This window comes from Apteryx mantelli, chromosome 1 (genome assembly GCF_036417845.1).
Source record: "Apteryx mantelli isolate bAptMan1 chromosome 1, bAptMan1.hap1, whole genome shotgun sequence".
Classification (NCBI taxonomy): Eukaryota; Metazoa; Chordata; class Aves; order Apterygiformes; family Apterygidae; genus Apteryx; species Apteryx mantelli.
The window spans coordinates 80,437,196-80,457,226 of NC_089978.1; positions in this window are offsets into that span (position 1 = coordinate 80,437,196).

Consider the following 20,031-nt stretch of genomic DNA (forward strand, 5'->3'; position numbering starts at 1 on the left):
CAGCAAGTTTCTAACATAATTCCTCAGGACGAGTTATCTAGGGAAAGCAGCAACAACAACCATATTTAACAAATAAAACTGTGTCAGTCATCATCATGTTCATTTATTTATAGGTCATATCCTTCTCACCCTGCATCTGCTTGTGAAACATTTAGAATGTAAACTCTGTGGAAGAGGTGTTTTCCTATTTATCTTTACACAGGACCTAACTTTGATAGAGGTCTTTGGACACCATTGCAGTATACATCTTAAATACTAATATGGATATATACAATAAGTGTAACTAAGTACACTTATTTAATCATAATCAGGTTAGCTTTACAGCACTGTTGCTTGCTTTGACTTACAGCCATATTAAATTCATGCCAAGTAATGAAAAGTCAAGCTTGCGTAGTCTCTTACTTTTCTCATATGACTACATACATTTGTGAGAGCCTGGAAAAGTGAGAGGGAGTGGACATATCTAAGACCAGCAGTCTAAAAAAAAAGCCATAATTCTCTGTCAAATGGCAACACAGCTAACGAGCTCTGCCAGATTATAATCTGTGTGGACTGTAATAAAAGATGCATTGCAATATCCTATTAAAAAGGGTGATGTGTGCAAAAAAAGCATTGTAGATATTAATTAAATAAGGGCTTGGTCATTAGACCTAATGACAGGCTTAACGGGTGATGACCTGTTCTTCCTGACCTCATAATATTAATAAAATTAGAACAGTAATTCATATCTTATTAACAATTATAAATATTTTGCAGTTGTATCCCATGAGATTTAGTATAAACACATCAAAAGGCAGTGTCTGCCCTGAAGTCCTTATTATATTCATTAAAAATGGGAGGCAACAGGTGGATAGAGCAGGCAGAATAGAAGTTGCATAAGATTACAGTAAAAACACTTTTGAAGATTAGTAAACAGCCATCACAACAGTCACCTACAAATTTATTTTTAACAGAAGAGTGGCTTATGGCTATCTTTTTTGTTTTCTCCCAACATATCATTGCCCCTTTTAGCACTCCTTGTTTTCTAGCACAGTTGTCAGTCATTTCATGCAGCTGACAGGGTTAGTGCAAACAATCCACTGTGATCAAATGCAGTTACTGTCTCTGAGTACCCCTCGATCACTCACTGGACTCACAAGAAAACAAAATAGAGCTGGTGGATTTTTATCTCTATTTGACATGACTCACCAAACACTGTAACCAACCTTTGAGAGTGCACTCATAGGTTTGCACTTTGCCTCTTTGTTTCAAGTAAGTCGGTTAAGCTGGCAAGCTAGGAAAGAAATGCTATATTCTGTCAAACGCTAAGTGAGCATTCATCTAATTTTCTTACACATTTTGAATAATTTATGGTTCAATATTTTAAAAAAGCTAGTCTCCTGCTTTTTTGGGGTGGTGATTTTTTAAGTTGATAACTTACATAAATAACTTCTTAAATTTAGATTCCTTGAAATATAAGATAACAGTTAGCATTGGTACCATTGCTGCTGTATTTCCACATGAGTTGACCCCCATGTGGGGTTTTGGAGATAACAGTGAATACAGTAATACTGTACTGGCACCATATTTTAGAAATGGGTGCTATTTCTAATTTGAGTGGACTGCAAAGAAAGCCATGGCTTAGCTCCCAGTAGATTACACTGTTGCTTCCACTTATACTACAAGGTGGAGTCAGCATTGCTGTTTTTTTAGGTAATTATGGGAACAATAAATAAATAAATAAATAATCAAAAAAATCACAGTGAAGCACTAAGGTTACATGAACTGAGGTGTGACTTGATAAGGTCACAGAAAATCAAAATGAATGTGTGTTCAATTGCAAGCTTTGTTTGGAGAAAGCCGCTTTTCAAATAGCAACCAATGTGTTTGAACAGTCCAACAAGCTATTTAGGTCCATTCAGAATGTGGTTTCTAAGGGTTCTAGCTTACAGGATTTGATTACTCAAGAGGTGATTACATACAGCTGTCCATCCTGCCCCTCTACGGGGTGCTCCCATATTATACCATGTTTGCTCCTCAATTCTCAGAGTTTACAACTTGTCTGTTAACTTAGACTGGTGTTTGCTATTAGAAATAACAAATTTTATTATAAAAGTTGCCAACAATTTACCTTTATACATTGGGTGGTGAATGAAGGAGGCAAAAAGATCTGATTTATGGACTCCTTTGGATTTAATTTGATTCATTGTGAGAGCATTACATTCTTATTGCAGACACATTTCAAATCATTTGGAATCCAAACTTTGTCTCGTACAAACACAATTTGTGAGAATCTGGCAATGTGAAGGAATTGAATGGTATGTTCAGACAGCAATATCCTGATGCAAGAAAACCAACTCCAGATGTCAGGATGGTATGTCAGAGGTGGAAGGGCTTGAGCAGTGGGCACTAAGTGATGCTCTCCAGCAGAACAGTTGCTTGGACATTTGTGTCTGTCAGCACAGATGACTGAAGCCCTAAGGCTATGCTAGAGGCTAGCTGGATCCGGATAGCACCCAAAATCCAATTTACATATGTTGAACACTGCTTATGGTATGAACAGGCCAGTGTGTCTACTATTTGTCTCTGAGTAATTTTAGCCGTAGGCAACTTCTCTGTTCAAAACATAGACAAGATAACCAAAGATGGTAACAGATTTGCTGGTTTGCCACAAGCTAACACATCTTTATGCTTTTTTATGGTTTGTGCTTTCTAATCTTCCTAATCCCAGTTGAGAACTCAGATTGATAAACAGTGATATAAAAATAATCTTATTTGGAATCTGTGTTAATTTTGTCAATAAATAATGAACCACATAAAACATGGTATGCAATAGATGTGAAACAATGGACTTAAAAATATTAAGACTTCCAGGCAATAGGAGTATTCTTTTGATGTGTTATACATCTTCTGAGTACAGAGTAAAAAAGAACAACTTACAATAAACATTTGTGTTAGTCAGTAAACAAGCTCAAACCTATGGGAATGCTATAGATAAGTTGCAAATCTTAAGTATTTATTGAACTTCATTGGTAATACTTTATCTAATTTTATCTACTTTTTTTTTTAGCATTGATTTTATTGTGCTTTGGTAAAATATTTGTTAAAAGGCAGCTAATGAGATAAAATTAACAAGGAATGAAGGATGTAATTGTATCAAATGAAATAAATAATGTAGGATTCTGTTAAACTGGTATTTTGGAAAAAAATTTGGCGCTACTAAAGCCAATACTAAACTCAAGTTAGTGTAAGGAGGCTGGCATTTCACTTAGCACTAAAAAGAGGAAGAAAAAAAAGCAAATATTTTAAAGGATTTTTTTTTTCCTTGCATAGGCCATACATACATACATACATTGGATTGAAAACCCATTATTATTTTGTATGATAATTATATCTGTACTAAGTAATCCAGACTGAGATCACATTTGCTTAGCATGGTATGTGCCTAATAAAAAGACAATCCCCATTCTAAAAACTTTGTGATCTAACAAGCGAATGCAAAGAGGAGTGGAAAGATTCCCACTGACTTTAGCACACATTAAATTGTTCCGTAAGTATGAGTGGAATGTTTGCTCGTTTAATGGTGTGCACTTTGGATGGCCTGCAGAACATGGAGAGAGAAAGAGGGCTTTATTTCTCCCAAGTCATGAATAATTATGACACTTTGAATATTGTCACTTGTTCTTTTGTTATGTCTGTCAAAAAATATCAGAGATCTTTGCAACAAAAAGAGAGAGAATATATGAATGGGTATCAGTACCATACTATGATTCAATAAATGAGTTTCCATCAGACACATTTTTGTACCTTTTGAAAAACACTTTTTTTACTGGAATCACTTTATAAAAATCAAAAGCAATAGTGATAAACTAACATTCATGATAGGGATTCTGTGATACTGAAACAAAATACATCCCCAAACCCAAAGGTCTTTGCTCTTGGATGCTCACCTAATGCTGTATGTGTTGCTCATGTAATGCAAGTTTTGTCTTTCAGTTTTCAGCTCTGCTCTCTTCTTTTCTCAGAAGTTTCCAAAAGCTCAGATAAAATATTGGCAAAGGAAAACAAACTCTAGCATGGTCAGATCCATTCCATAGACCTTGCTGTGGCTAATGTCTGTCACAAATCAGTTGAATATCAAAAATCATAAACTACCTTCTTTCTCTAACTTCTCACATAGAAATATGCTGTTTTCTTTAATTTTGGCTATGACATCTGATAATTAGCTATCATGCTTAAAACTCAGCAAATTTGTAGAGAAAGGTTTATGACTGTTACTGGTATTCAAGAAATGCTTCAGATGTTGCAGGCTTTCATCGCTAAAATATACCCGTGGAAATTGTATGATGTCCTCTAAATGCTCCTAGAGTTCAGATTTAACCAACAAACATATTTCATCATCTAATTGTAGTCTTGATGAATATATATGCATGACCTTTTTAAATGAACATATGTTGAGGTTTTTCAATCTGTGTAGTACCCTTGGCATTCTGCATGAAAACGTACTGCATTTCACTAAAACAGTGAAATAAAACAAAATTCCAGTTGCTGGGCTTGCTCATTACCAGATAGTTGTACTATTTTTCTCCAGAAAATGTGTACTGTTTGTGCATGATCATCTAGCACCATATACAAGTATACATTTGTGTGTGTGTGTGTGTGTGTGTGTGTGTGTGTGTGTGTGTGTAATTATAATCATAACACTTAGAAGCTTTCAGAACTTGTTTGACAACTATAGGTGTTTTTTGCTGATGAAAGAAGCTCTGTTAGTCCAGTACCTTCCTATTATATAAAGTATGCAGGACACTGTTTAAAATGTGCAGAAATTAAAAGCAAAAAGAAGACACCTTCCATTCACTATCCTTTTACAGCTGTATCAAAAAATAAGATGTTGACTTTTCAATTTGTCAAACAGAACAGTTTCTGATTCCTAACTCAAAAATATCAACCTAAAGTTGCCAGCAACCTCCTGTCAGTGTAAATCCTCCACTCTGACACATCAGCCTGAGTACACGGAAACACCTTGTGAAGTTAAGTTATTTCTTCAAAGCTCATGCCTCTAAAATAAATACTAAGTTTGTGAATCTTTGCATGTATTTGATAATAAAACATACTGCTTGTTTTCTCTATTTAGATTATAAGCCAGCTCCTTAGGGCAGAGGCTTGCCTCTTAGTCATACTTTTTAGCATAGGATGGCTTGATATTCCCCCAGACCTCAAAATTATAAATAAAACTTTGTGAAAAGTAAATAAAAACATCAGTTGGGACAAGAATGAAATTAATTACATTGCATTATCACAAGGAGCGCCCAAATCAAAAATAAGGTCTTTAACATGCTAGGTGTTACACAAGAAAAGCAGACTCTGACCATAAAAATGCTTTATCTATTATTGAATTGGACAAGCAAAAGCACAGACACATATACATGTATATATACATAAACACACACACACACACAAATATTTGTTCATGTATTTTATACATCCATAATAAGATGGACACTTGTGCTTTCTAGTGTTATTGTTCTATTTCTTAAACTAAGTCTAAATGAAGAAAAGAGTTGACATTTTAATAATACTAATGTATGAAATTTCCGTGAAAAGAATCTTTTCAATGTGACATGTTCTTCCTGGAATTGAAACTAATTATATATGTGTTACAGATATGCAAGAGCATGTATAGGTGCATACATGAACACCCCAAGTTTTGTTTTAATCTTCCAGTCTTAAATAATGTAACCGTTCAGAGTCATTTCTTACAGTGTCACTTAATTTGATTACACAGTATTCAAGGATGAGAAATAGCCATGGAAAATCAACCAAGACAAAAACTGAAATGATGCTGATTGGCTGGAAAGGTAATGAAAGCTGGACTAATAATTTCACCGTGGACACTGGATATGTGTTTGACATTGATTGCTTAAACTTGCATTTGTCAGACTCCTGCTTCAAGAACACAGAGCAACTATAGCAAGGGCAGTATTTTTCCTTCAGTTTTTAATTAACTTTTCTTTTGGATACTAATTTTGTAAATGGTGTTTATTGTTTTTCACTTTAAGATTAGAATATGACAGTGAGATGCATCTTATATCTAGCAAAATTTCAGATGGTCCAAAATATGCCATCCCATTTGTATTACAGAGCATTTATTTCTTAAGGACATGAAACCTGTCCTCATGGACATATTTGAGTGGGGGTAGTCATCTGATTTCCCAATTAACTTCAGAAATCTTTAAAATATAATATAAATTCTTATACAACTTGGAACGTATCCAAAGAAATTTCTCCTCATGCCCTACTATGCCACAACCACAGTGTGCAGTTGGTCTGCTCTTCTATGTGGTATTAGATCACTGCAAACTCATTATAAGCAGGACATATAATTCTCTCCTAATTTAGTAGAATCAGAGCTGTGTCGCTAGCAGCAGCTGCTAAGAAAACCTAGCAATTAGCTTCCAAAACTTGCCTTCACTAATGCTTCCATGATGTCACACTGATGGATATATACTAGAAATAGAAATGAGAAGACATCATGAAGAAAAATTATAACTGAAAGCACTGCCAAAGTCTCTAAAAGCCTCTAAAAAAGATCAAATTTCTATAGTTTCTGCATTGCGTAGTACTTCTTTTGTTGCAGCATTCAAAATTGTCAAACATTATCTTATTACAGCAAGATGCTTTGTAAACACAGAACAAAAATCCCAGGGACTGTGTATTTGAAAATTCTAGCAACAATAGTAATGCACAAGGATGGTGGTTCTTAAGCAGTATCCCTTCTTTGGTCGTTTATTCATAAGCATTTATTAAAGAAGCTATTGCTGTTGAACTAACAGAGCTTCTTCTGATGGAGCTACTATTAAGATATCTTCTGGATATATCAGCAGTCTTACTCTTCAGTCAGTTAGAATTGACACTACTGATCTTAATAACACAGTAACTAATCTTGGTGGTACTGGAAGACTCAGAAATATCAGTCTTCATTGTGGCAAGATTCTCATTTTTATACAGTATATATTCCATTAACAGAGTTACCTGGGTACATAACACCCTGCAGGTTTTATCTGCTAGATTTTAAACCAATGCATTAATATGGTAGTTTAATGCAGTGACTAATCAACAAAATAAAGATTAAAAATCAAGGTGACACGAACAAACTGATGTGCACATGGGTAAGAGGTGAATTGTAGAAGACTATGTTAATAATCAGTAATTATTACTGCAATTTCGAAATTCCATCAAAGGACAAAGGAGACTACAAAGTAAAGAACAAGTAAAAACTGATTCAGAAAGGTCTTCATTTCTTTCAAAGGTCAGTTTGTCTTCAGTATTAGAAAAAGAATATGATTACAAACAGATACAGTTTTTCTAAAAGACAGGAGAGCGTACAAGTAGGATGCAGAGGGAAAAGAACTTAGGCCAGCACAAGTGATAAGTGTAAGGCTAAGTGTAAGGGAAGTCTTACTAGAGATATGTGTATAAAGAGAAACTAATTAAAAAATAACAAAAAAACACAGAAGCAGTTTTCAGTTTAAAGCCTCAGATTTTTTTTCAGTGAAAGACCAGATGTAGTTAAAAAACCTGCAAGCTGTTCCTGAACATTTTAGTTGTTTTAACATCTCTCACTTTTTCATAAAAAAAATCAAATTGCAGTATTTGGTAAGTTAAAGTGACAAACACGTAAGTTAAATTCATAGAGGGAGAAGAAAAGACAATTCCTCTACTACTTTTTGTAATACCTAGGTCAGACTGTTACTAGGAACAGAAGGATTGGTGCTAGGCATATCATCAGGAAGCAGCTATTATATTCATAAAAACATAGGAAATGCCTTACTGGGCCCAACTGTCCATTTAGCCAAATATTTGCCTGTGGCAGTAGCAATAGGAGATCCTATTTAGACACATAATCCTCGTCACTTTTTGTGGTCCATTGTCCTTGTATTCCCCTAACATTTGTACTTGTTATACTAGGAAAGCTAGAAAGGTCATCCCGGATTAGTCCTTTCAATGTCCGTTTACTGATCTGTTGCACATGATTTTTTTGGTATTCCTTTTTGAATCTACTGATACCATCTGCCACCACAGTGGCAATAAAATAAAATGTATATTTTATTCTAGTAGGAAAATGCATAACAGAAAGTCTGTTTTAAATACATCCCAGTACAGAAATCTCAATCCTATAAATACACAATATTTGCAACTCATTCTGTAGTTATATGGGTGAAATCTATATAAATGTTATATAAATGTTATATGGGTTAACTACAGCTCTCTGGCAGATGATGGATCAGTTACTCCTTCTCCATGTTTTTATATCCTTAGGATTTGAACACTTACTCCCTATAATGCAGTAGGTTTAAGACAGTCAAACTTCATAAAATGTTTGGGACACTAAGAAGGAACAAGCCATAGAAGTCAAAAGTATTTCCTATGATCTCCTCTTTGATCAACACTGCCACTTTGCTTTGGGAAAGGCTAGTGGAGAATATTCAAGTTCATTTACATAAAGAGTTTTACTTATCAAGGCAGAAAAGAAAAGTTGAAAAATGAAGCAAGGTCCTCCGGTTTTGATTTGTTAAGATTTGTTCCACAGAAGCAGAACAGAGATTGAGATGAAAATTGGAGCACAGCAGCAGAGTCATTATTAAAGTCATTGATTGTTAGATGCTGGAGAAAGGAGAAAGAAATAGGGTCCTGATAATAGGGACATATTCAGCAAATCTGTGAGCTTTTTGTTAGCAAAATACAAAGCCCCTTCACAGAGGGCATCAGTTTAGTGCCCCCGCTGTTTTCAGTGTATATTGACTGAACTATGGAGGTTTAGGATGTACACCTAAAGGACAAATTGCCCTTATTCACAAAAGAACCTGGATTAGAGGAAAGAAGTGGGCCAAATCATTAAGTCCTTACTTGGGCAAAGTTCCCATTTGCCTCAGTGGTATCACTGCTCAAATAATAGTTGCATGCAGAGATATTCATCTGCTTAGCAAGGTATGGAAATACATACCAGAAGAAGGGGGACACACTGTCATCTAGTTTCTGATTTCAGCACTGAAAATCAGATTAGACAGGGTTTTTATCACTCTCCTGTATTCCTGGTTTTACACTTTGATACAGTTACAGGTTTAAATGGCAAGAGCTTCAGAAGAGTTTAAGCATAAAAAGTTTTCTTCCTATGACAATATTTAAGCAATGTCTCAGTAACCAATTAAGACTGAATGACTCCACTGCAGCCAGACAGTAAGTGAATTAACCTGAACCTGTGGTCAAGTTCACCTGTCCTTGCCTAGACAGCAGCCAGTTTCTGTATTCCATGAATACTCACGCCTGTCACAAGCTGTCTGCATCCAGTTTCCAAAGGAAATTGGTGTGCAGACTGGCTCACTCCATATTTAATGCTAGCTTCAGCAGTAATTAGAAATTAGGAGAGTTCTTCAGGAAAATCAATTAATTATGCATGCAAAATGCATCAGCTAAATTTGGACGCACAATTAGATGACTAATCAGAGTTTGAAAAGGTTGAGAATTGCAGTTGCACACTTATAAGGATGCTAGTGACCTATCCAACCCTAGATGCCTGTAATTTCCTATATAGAAGCTTCCTAGTTTGTTTGTTACTGAGAGCTACTAGTTAATCATTTGACACACCCATAAAACATGACACCCATAAATGCCTGACAAAATGTTTACATTCACAATACAAATGCAAGTATCAACATCAGGAGTCCAGAAACTTTAATATCAGAATTTCTTTGCTCACTAGTGGGAATAACCTTACCTCCAATTTTGGGGAGTTTCTTTGAATGTCTCTCCTGAAACTTGCATTGACAACAAATCAGTGCTACAAAAAGTAAGCCTCCACTTGGGCTGACAGGCAGGATTTATCTATCAGATTTGCATATGAAACTGTGGGGGGATTGGTAAGTCATGTCAGCCCTGAAATTTCTATCATACTTCAAAACTGATGCCATTTAAAAGGAAATATATGTATAAAAAAAGGATAGAATTGCTCCTTCCAGTGCTGCATGTCCAGCTGTATTTCTCAGAAACATGTTGATTTCTAGTCATTTGACATCCTGAATAAGCTACCATCTAGCCATCTCACTAGTTTGCTCCAGATTGATTGCAATTCTATCTTTTAAGTGATCACTTAATCTTCTGATGGAAATTCCCAATAAAGTTTAACTTGGTTTGTGGGTAGACTTCAGTTTTACAGTATGATCAGTTCTTGCTGGTGAACTCAAAGGTTTTTTTAAACTTTATTTTTATAAACATATTTATATCCAAAACATACAACCAAGACAGAAGTATTGTATTTCACACAGTGTAAGTGCACGCATGAAAGACCCAAGATATGACAGCTGTTAAAGGGTTTTCAGTCAGGGGATTAGAAGCACAGAACAGGGGTTCTTCAGGTCACAGAGCAACTGAGTGATAACACAGGAAGACTAGCACTTGGTTTTTGCAGCGTGTGCTTAAGCCTCCACTGCTTCTCTATGGAAGCAATAGCTCTTTAGGACACCTGATTAAAAAAAAAAAAGTGCATGATAATAAAAAAGAGGAACCAACTACCTTTCTGCTTTTTTCTAGTACTTTTTTATTTCACTGCTCCTGGAAATACCTTACATAACACTTCATGTAAGTGACATATAGCCCCAAAGGCAGACTATGTAGCATTTAAGAGTGTAATAAGTAATATTATACAACCAAATGTGACAAATAGCATCACATCCCACTCAAATGCTCAAATGAAGAGTTCGGGTAGGAAAAATGCAATTTTGGGGGATTCAGCATTGAGACATTAATATCTGTAGAAAATATTTTCCATGGGAAAGATGCTGATGTGGTAAGGTTTTCCATTTTGATATCTTCCCCCTCCCTATCAAAAGGGAGAAATATTAAGATCACAGACCAAATTCCCATGCTATATCTTTACTGAGTAGTATTTTACTCTGAAAGTATTTCTAAGTCATCATATTCCCTTGAATGGAACCATTTGGAAATAAAATATCAGTCAAGACAAGCCAGTCAGAACTTTTCCCTCTATATGGAATAATATTTCTGCAAGATCAGAGTTAACAAGATCAGAAAATTTCTTGGACCTACCCCTCCGACTGCTGTCCTATCAGAAATTTGACAAGTTAAACTATCTTCTCCACCAAGAGAATTTCATGACCCTTCCATATGTGTAGGAGGTAGAAAACAGAAGTAAACTGAAAATGAATACAAAGCTGGTATTTAAAAGAATTACAGAGCAGAAGAGACTGAATCTAAATCCACAGTATATGTTACGCTTACTCAGACTGGATTGTGCCCTACTTGGTAAGTATTTCTATTTCTCTCATACTGATAACCATATGAAATAATGGCAAAATTTGTCCAACTCATCTTCCATCTAGAAACTGAGCAAAATAACTATAGGCACAATGTTGTGTTAATGAAAGCCATTTTATACATATCTGAGTCACACCTGTATTATGATGACTTGCAAATATAACTGATGGCCTATATCCATCACATGTACAAGATATGGTGTCTTAATCTCTAGGTAATTCCATGCAAAACAGTTCTATCAAATAAGGCAGATGTACATACACTATTCATGATATCAATACCTTTTTTTTAAAGGACTCAATCACTAAAAAGCTGGGTACAAACCTCAGTATTTCATTCTCCTTCATTATATGTGACCAGAGCGTTCCAGTCTACACAGTCTTGGCAATGCTACTTAAGCACTGGATTAAGTTGCAAAACAAGAATTTCACCAGTGAGTGGTATGTAAACTCATCTAGCACTCTTCTGAGATATACATATTTTTACTCTATTTATACAGCTCAGATGTACTACAAGTGAAAGCCAGCTTACACTTCTGACAAGGTTATAGAACAAAGTAGTGTCAGACCATAAGAGGCATGCATGCAGTGAAAACTACTTCTAATAGAGATTAGAGTGCTTTAAGTGTTTTGTTGCGGTTGAGGTCTGAACTCTCTCATTCCTCAGAAAAGCATATTTTCCAACACTGTCTGGAAAACTTAACATTTGCCTTGTAAAATCATCCTTAAACACCACTATCACAAATATAGTTATTATTTTATTGAGGAAGAACATTCAGGACATGAACGATAGGAACAGGATATCATGTAACACCTAAAAATATTGTGGTTGTATAAAATACTTAAAACACAAATATTAGCATAATGTGCTAACAAAACTGTCCTTGGGTTTTCTTAGGTGATTCTAAGCAAGAATATCTCCAAACCTTTTTCCTGGAATATTTTTATACAAAAACATATACTGTGTCTTAATCTTGTGAATAAACTCTTTGTGTACATGTTATTAGGGAATAGCACTGCCACCACTGACTTTCCCTGATATGTCATTCTTTGTAAATTAAGTTGTTGTTACAGCATGTTATTCAATAAGAAACAAACATGAACACTTGACAGCCCCAGCTTAGTCTGCAAACCATTGTCTTAATGCTGCACAAAATTCGACTTCCCAGCTGAGGTATTTTTCTTATAGCTAGCTTCTTCATATGTGTTAGTTTATACATACTCATTCCAATGTTTAAAACTATTCAAATTTTGGTAACTAGAAACTATGCAACACCTACAAGTTTGGCAAAAATAAAATAAAAACAGACAAAACTAAAAAGCAGGGTACCAGGTGGCAGCCTTGTTGTTACATTTATCTTGTAAGCAGCATGTCATTTTTTTCCATAATAAGCACATCCCTTAGTGTGTGTGTCCACTCAGTCATTGACGAAATTTCTGTGCTTTTCCAATTTCTCACAATGACACTTTTCAATGCCATGATCACAGCTGAGAGTAGAGGTCACAGCACTGCCTCATGGTCAGCAGTTTCAGGCATAGCAAAATAAAAGATGTGTCAATTTGTGTTTGTGTGCTTTGGGGAGTGGTGGGGGCCCTTATTTATTTGTTTTAATCTAAGTGGCATACTTTCTGGATGAAGCCATTCTTAACCCATTCTTCCGTCTTTCAACACAGATAGTAATTTGCATTGGTAAGATTTAGTCTTCTGACATTACATTCATATGCTCACCAGTTCCTTTAGAGAGTTTCATTTTGAGAGAATGATGACACATCTAACACACTATTTTAATTACTATTTGCAGTGTTAAGAAAGATACTCTTTTTTCTTTTGCCTTACCCAGGATTATGAAATGAATCTTTGAAATATAAAAAAAGACATGAAGGTTTCCTTATGTTCAATGTCCCCTGTCCTCTCTTATCAGTATCAGTTAAGAGACAATTCACACTGCAAACATCAGTTATGTCAGTGGAGTTTTTTTCCAAATACAAATAACAGAAAAGCTTCCTCTGATACGTGTTCTGTTTTCCTTCCTTATTCCTTCTAAGCTTATAGCAATCTGTCTTTGCTACATGCCCCACAGTTAGCAAAATGAACTAATTTTCTCCCAACTGAAACCATCAACTTCCTCATCTAAAAGGACAAAGTGGGACTTTACAGAACCTCTTCCTCTACTTCATTTCATAGTCCTGAAATGATGATAAACACCTAGAAAATCACTAAAGTACTACATCACTAAAAACTGTTGTTTAACTCCAGACGTTTGCTAAAACCCAATGCTTGACTCTAAAAGTTAGCAGTGCGTGAATCTCAGAGCATCCATCATCATTGTAAAGTACTTTGTTTCACTTTACAGTGATGTTCCCTATTCACAGACAGCTACTAGAGAGCAAACCCTGAAACAAATAAATGTTATCCAGGAAGGATTTTCCAGTTTCTAAAGCTGGTCCATACCACAGGGCAAAGTCAGAAAATTTTAACTGACAAATCAAAGTCATTAAAGTCCTCCAACCATTTTAATATCTTAATATTTTTAAAACTCACTATGTAGACTTGTAAAATCTGATTTGGATTAAAACACATTTTGCTTTAAAAACATGCTAAACACCAACTACAAAAATTTCATTATTGAATTTCTTTACAAAGAACATAAAAGTACAAGGAGCCTGGCTATTAAAACAAACACACGGAATATCAATATAGTAATGCCAAAAGAAAGCAAAACAATTTTTACCATATGCCACTCCTTCCTCAGTTTCAAGTAAAGGTTATCCCTACGCATGTGTGAAATTAATAACATAAGTATTAATCACAGCCAAAGCATTTCTTTTCCTTTCTACTCTTGCTTAGGCTGAGAAAATTAAGTTTAAAAACACGCCGATACAAGACAGCATTTTATCCTGTCACACTTCTGTCTCTTTTCAAGACAAAATGTCTGTCTAAACTTTAGCAGCCACAAAAATGCTTTCCCCCCCCCCCCACTGGGAAGAGGGAGGATAGAATACTTTCCCCTTGAGAGTTGTGTTCTGCCAGCTTATCAACAGATACATGAGGTATCATTAAACTACCATGATAGTATCTCCTTTCATTTCTTTTATATGAGAGCTCAACAAATGCATCTAAATAACAATTCTGAGATAATTCCACTTCAAGACTTCTCACGTCTTGGGCTTGCTATGAAGCAAAGCCTCCAGAATGACCATTAATGCTTTGCAGATCTATTGTTCTTCAATTACTGACTGTTCAGGAGAGGTGTGAAACAGATTGATGTTCAAGGCCAAATCTTTTACTTTCCACAACAAATGTTACCTCCTTTTGCTTCCCTCTCAACTCCACGATACAAAAACAAAATGGCAAGGCTCATCCTGAATTTAGAGAAAGTTCTTCGCATTCATGGCGGGGGGGGTGGGGTGAGAAACCACATAACTGCTGCAAATTGGAAAAGACAGACTGGAAACAGCCATAGACTTTTGTTGAAAGCAGCAAGAAACACAAGGCAAGTTCCTGACCTGTCATCAGCTGTGATAATGTGGGGACAGCAGCTTTCAGTCTATTAAAGTAGCAGCAGAGAATGATACCAATGCAATTCATTCAGCTCTCTTATGAGAATTCTCTTACAGGAATATGATAACAGATGCTGCCAGGTTACAGGGATCCCATGCTTTTGCTAAATCTCCTCAACTTGTAAAGGCTCTTAGAGCATCAGGTTCCATCCTATGCCTGGTTCTTTTGCTACTGAATTTGCTTTTAAACACACATGCAAGAAATTGCAAAGAATATTAGGTGACATATACCATAATAGAGCAGGAAATAATGCTTAGAAACATTGAAAAACATAGACAAATGTCTATGTTGAAGAACCATTACAAGATTTTTCTTTAATAATAGACCACAATTTTTCTGCTCCTGCTCAAAAACACAATAATGATTTGTAATTTTAAAAAGTCTTAAGATATGTCTGTCTTAAATGCTGTCCATTGATCTTGTCAACTGTAATATTTCTGGCCAGATACAGCAATATTGTAAGCAAAGAAGGATTACTAGTATCTGTTCAATGAATCCAGAGTATTTTCCTTGCTTATACAGATCTCACAGCTATGCTCAGTTTTATTTTTGTAAAATAAACAAACAAGCATATTTGTATGTCAAAGAAAAGAGGCTTTCTTGTAGAAAAGACTATTCCTTCTCAGTATGGTGAGGGAACATATTAAAGACCACATTATTTTTTCTCAGAAATCTAAAATGCTCAGATTTCTTGACAAAGTTATTTCTTTAGAAAGTAAGAAAGAACAGATTTCTAAGGACCCATCAGAGAAAAGTCATAGAACATTTTTCTCTAAATGACTGGGGTGTTAAAAGTGCAATGACTGGCCTTGTTGTATTAAACACTCCACTCATTTAATCTTTTATCTAGGTGCAGCAAATCAGAGAGGGGGAGGGACACACCAAAGCAACCACTTTTTCTTCCTCTCAGAGGCATGATACTATAAACTTTGGTTGCATTTTCATTTCGCTACATGACAGCTCCTCTATTGTCACCTGGTGCTATCAAATCCAGTACTCCAGGTAAAGTCTGCCCAAAAGCTGTTTTTGTTCGTTTTTTTTTTAAGATTTTTTTTTCCCATAGTATTTGGAGTCAGATTCGGGAACCAAATGAAATTCACAGTCAAGTAAATAGAATTGAGTGTACATTCACAATAGCCAATTTCAGTGCCTTGCTGTGGCATGATTCATGCCATTTCACTACTTTCTTGTTCTTCTAGGCTGAAAGTACGTATTATTTTTACTATCAGTCAGGCAAGGGACACCACAGATCCACTTGAACATTACAGTGTGTTATTAGTAGGTATGCTTTCAAAGCACTCAGCATGGTTTTAGCGTCAAAAATCTACACTCTCAGCCACCCCCCCCAAAGAAAAATAACTCTTCTGTTCCCTCCCCCCTTTCAGTGTCACGCTTTCTGAGCAACATCTAGGGACAGTTTCTCTGGGTCCTTAAAATTGTAACTTAAGCCTTTACATCCTCATGGCAGAAGAGTGAATGTAAAAGTACTCTGTATGCGTGCACTTCCTTGGAGCTTATTAATGACAGCATTTTTTCTTCTTAATATTCTGTCCATGTTCCTGTTCACAGGAAGGCTGAATGATGTAGACTGTTTCTTGAAATCTTTGCCTTGATGATTTTTGCTTCCTTTACCCATGTCAGCATAAGGTACAATCAAGAAATAAAAGCCTATTTTTGAGATATTGATATGAACAGCAAAGTGCTTGCCTCCTCACTCCTCCCCTTCATTCCCCCCTCCCTTCTTTTTTGAGCAAATGATGCTTTTCTTCTGTAGGGCTTTCTCTGGGAATCAACTGATTTCATCTTCTTGTTCAGTGTGCGTCTGTGATGCCTACTGAAGGGAAGTCTGCACACTACGAGTCAGTTTCTTGTGAAAGGTCATCCCCACTTTTCATCTTTTTGCAGAGATTTCCTCTATAGCTTCATTTTCTTTCCCCATAAATTCTGTACCTTTGTATCATTCTATAATTTAGAGCTAATAAAATATTTGCTAATAATGCCACATACATTAAGTATCATACTATTATTCCTAATGTCTTGGGGTGGCCCAAAATTTATTTTTTCTTCTTTTTCCTTGAAAAATGACATAAGCAGAGAGCTGTTAAAACTTAATTCTTTCTCTGATATTATTTTGGCATTAGATTTATAGCTTCTTATAAAGCATTTGGTAAGTTACCAAGCAGTCCTTAAATTATTTGCCACTTCTGTGATATAACATGTTAGTTTAAATCATATAGAATCTTTGAAGAAAGAGTAAATAAAACACTAGATTTTCTTCAGCAAAAATCATCTGGCAGATCTGACCTGACTATATCTCAGATGACAAATATGCTGAAAGACAGTCAAAATATATTTTCCCCTATTTTTTGCTGGAGATAACCAGTCTCACAAGCCCAGAAATAGTATTCCTACATAAGTTCATTATTAATACCATATGGTATATAATAGGTCAGCCACACATAGAGGGGCTTTACTTTAAATGAATGCCTTATAAAGTGCCAACAGTCCTAGTTTTTAAGGCTCCTGTGAGGAGAACATGGAGACAACATTCAATCTGTGCCCCCAAGCATACCCAGGAGACTTTAAATCTGCCTGTTTGCGAAAATACATATTCTAAAACAAAGTTATAAATACTTTCCTTTCTTTCCTATGTAGTACATGAAATAGAATAAGCCAATATCTGAGAAGATCAAACTGTTATCCGTATCAAAGGCTGAAAATGCAGGAAGTACCTTTGATTCCTTATTCACATGGATACAGGAAAAGCTAATGGCCTGCACTGTATACAGCAATTCTGGATCAGGGTCACAGATAACAGTTTAGACCAACTATAGCTTGACAATGATTATTCTTTCCACAGAGGTGCTTACTACTGCTTAAAACAACTCAATTCCACTAGAAGCTACATACATAGAGGGATAAGGAATCAGTCTCTTATAAAAGATTACAATCTAAATGTATAAAATTTGTTATTATAACAAATTAATGTCACTGCTAACATGGGAAAGTAGGAAGCAAAAAGCATCCATTATCAATATTCTTTTTAACTTACCCTCTGCATATGATCATTCCTTTGTACATAATGGCTAGGCATACTTGGCATCTTGCAGGATTGTTCTTACAAGGGAAATTGACAAAGTACTTTTTCCTTCTTTTTTTTTTTAATAATCAAAAGCTGGCACTTCTCTCGTTCCTACTTTTGAATCTGTTTCTCCAAAATACTCTGTACCCAGTCTGTTCTGCTGCAGATCTTCTCCCAGTTTGCCAAACAGCTCCAAACTTTTTTTGCAATGAGCAGACTTCACAGCCCTCATCATTTATCTTCTTATCAGGCCTTGCTGGGCAGTGCAAAGCTATATGTGTTAGCTGCCGTTATTTCTATTTATTATTATCTCCAGTTGTTTCAATACATAAAATGAACTAAAATTACCATTTCAATTTAGACAGAAAACAACTCATCCATTTGCAATTGTCTTTGCAGCAAAGATAACTTTGAACATACAATATAAATACAATTTCTTCATTCTGTGAGAAAGCTTTAAAGGATTTAGAGTCATGCTTGAGGTTGCAGCACTTTCAAGAAAATACCATCTTTTTCAAATAGACCAATGAGGTCATTTTAGTACGTCTTATACTCTGGATACCTTGTGAAAATTAACTCAAAGTACATACCCTCCTTTCTTAAGCAAAATATTCAAAATTGGCACATTGTTATATTTTTTATCTTAAAACATGCAGAGCTCATTATGTACTTAAACAGTAACTTAAATTAAAGCATTATGCAAACACAAATATGGCATCAAGCAACTAGGGAATATTCTCTTTTGGGATGTTAAACCAATAAAGCAATTAAACCATGGCAGAAAAACAAGATAAGCTATTATAAACAACAGTGTCATAAAATGAACAAATAATCCTATAGCTATAATAATAAACAAGTAAACATATATATAAAATAATAAGACATATTTTTTTTTGTTTAGATTTTATATATACACACACACACCAAAATTACTATATGATTTAGAGGGAGGGAACTAAAATTCTATTCACCACCTACATTTCACCTTCCTGAGAAATCCTGAGCTAGAAAAGCAAAATGAGAGTGACGCTACCACAAAGCGTATGCAAACAGAATTCTGTCATCATACCAAGAACTTCCAAAAACTCTTCTTAGAGGTTCCAAGTAGTTAATGAAACTTAGGAACTTAAACTTCAGGAAAAAAAACGTTTAAGAGTGTGTGAATGGCACTGGTATGAACTATAGTAACAGTGCTAGAATTCGAAAAAATGGAAGAATCACTAGGAATAATATCAGCACTTTCTAGTAGTTTTCTTTTGTATTTTGGGTAGCATAGTGATGGCTTGTGTAAAAAAGCAAACAAAAAATACACCCAAGCCCTTTTAAAATCTAGAATATGATTTACTGTAGTAAATGAAGGGTTGGGGTTTTTTTGTTTGTTTGTTTGTTTTTTCTTTTTTCCCCCATGGTTTAATTTTGAGAGCACTTTTCTGTTCTTTTGACTGCATGGGGACACTTTATATAGTGAAGATGCCAGTTCTGCAGAATTTCCCCTTTCACTGTGGACAGTTTAATTACTCTGTGAAAACAGAAATGCAGATCTGTCCTTGTTCAACATCAGGCAAGCTGAGTACAAGCTGAAACAAACACTAATATCACGGAAAACTTTTAGCGGACAGAAGAGGGGTAAACTAACCGCAGTGAAGAATGGATGGATTTCCAGATGTCTGCAGTGAGGACACTAAATGTCAACTAGAAATCCAGGAAGGACATTTCTAAGGCAGAATTCATTTCATGTCAAAATAGTTGTCTCAAATAGAAAACGAATTTGTCATCAAGAAAGAAAATGGGATATTATGATCAACCAGAGCAGTCACTGTGGGGAATAAGTTTGGATTATGCTAGACCTACCTATACTAGCTAGAGTTAGGTGCTAGTAAAAAGCCAAAATAGAAAGGGATAACTGTACAGCACATTTCCTTCTCCACAGTCTTGATTCCATTATCCACTCTGGTATTCTTTCAGAAATTAACTCCCTGCTGTGAGGAATTTGCAAGAAATCTGCATTATAGTAATTGTTCGCTGTAATTTTCTGCAACAACTGATCCCACAGAAAAACTGCTGCTTTTTTTTCAGTT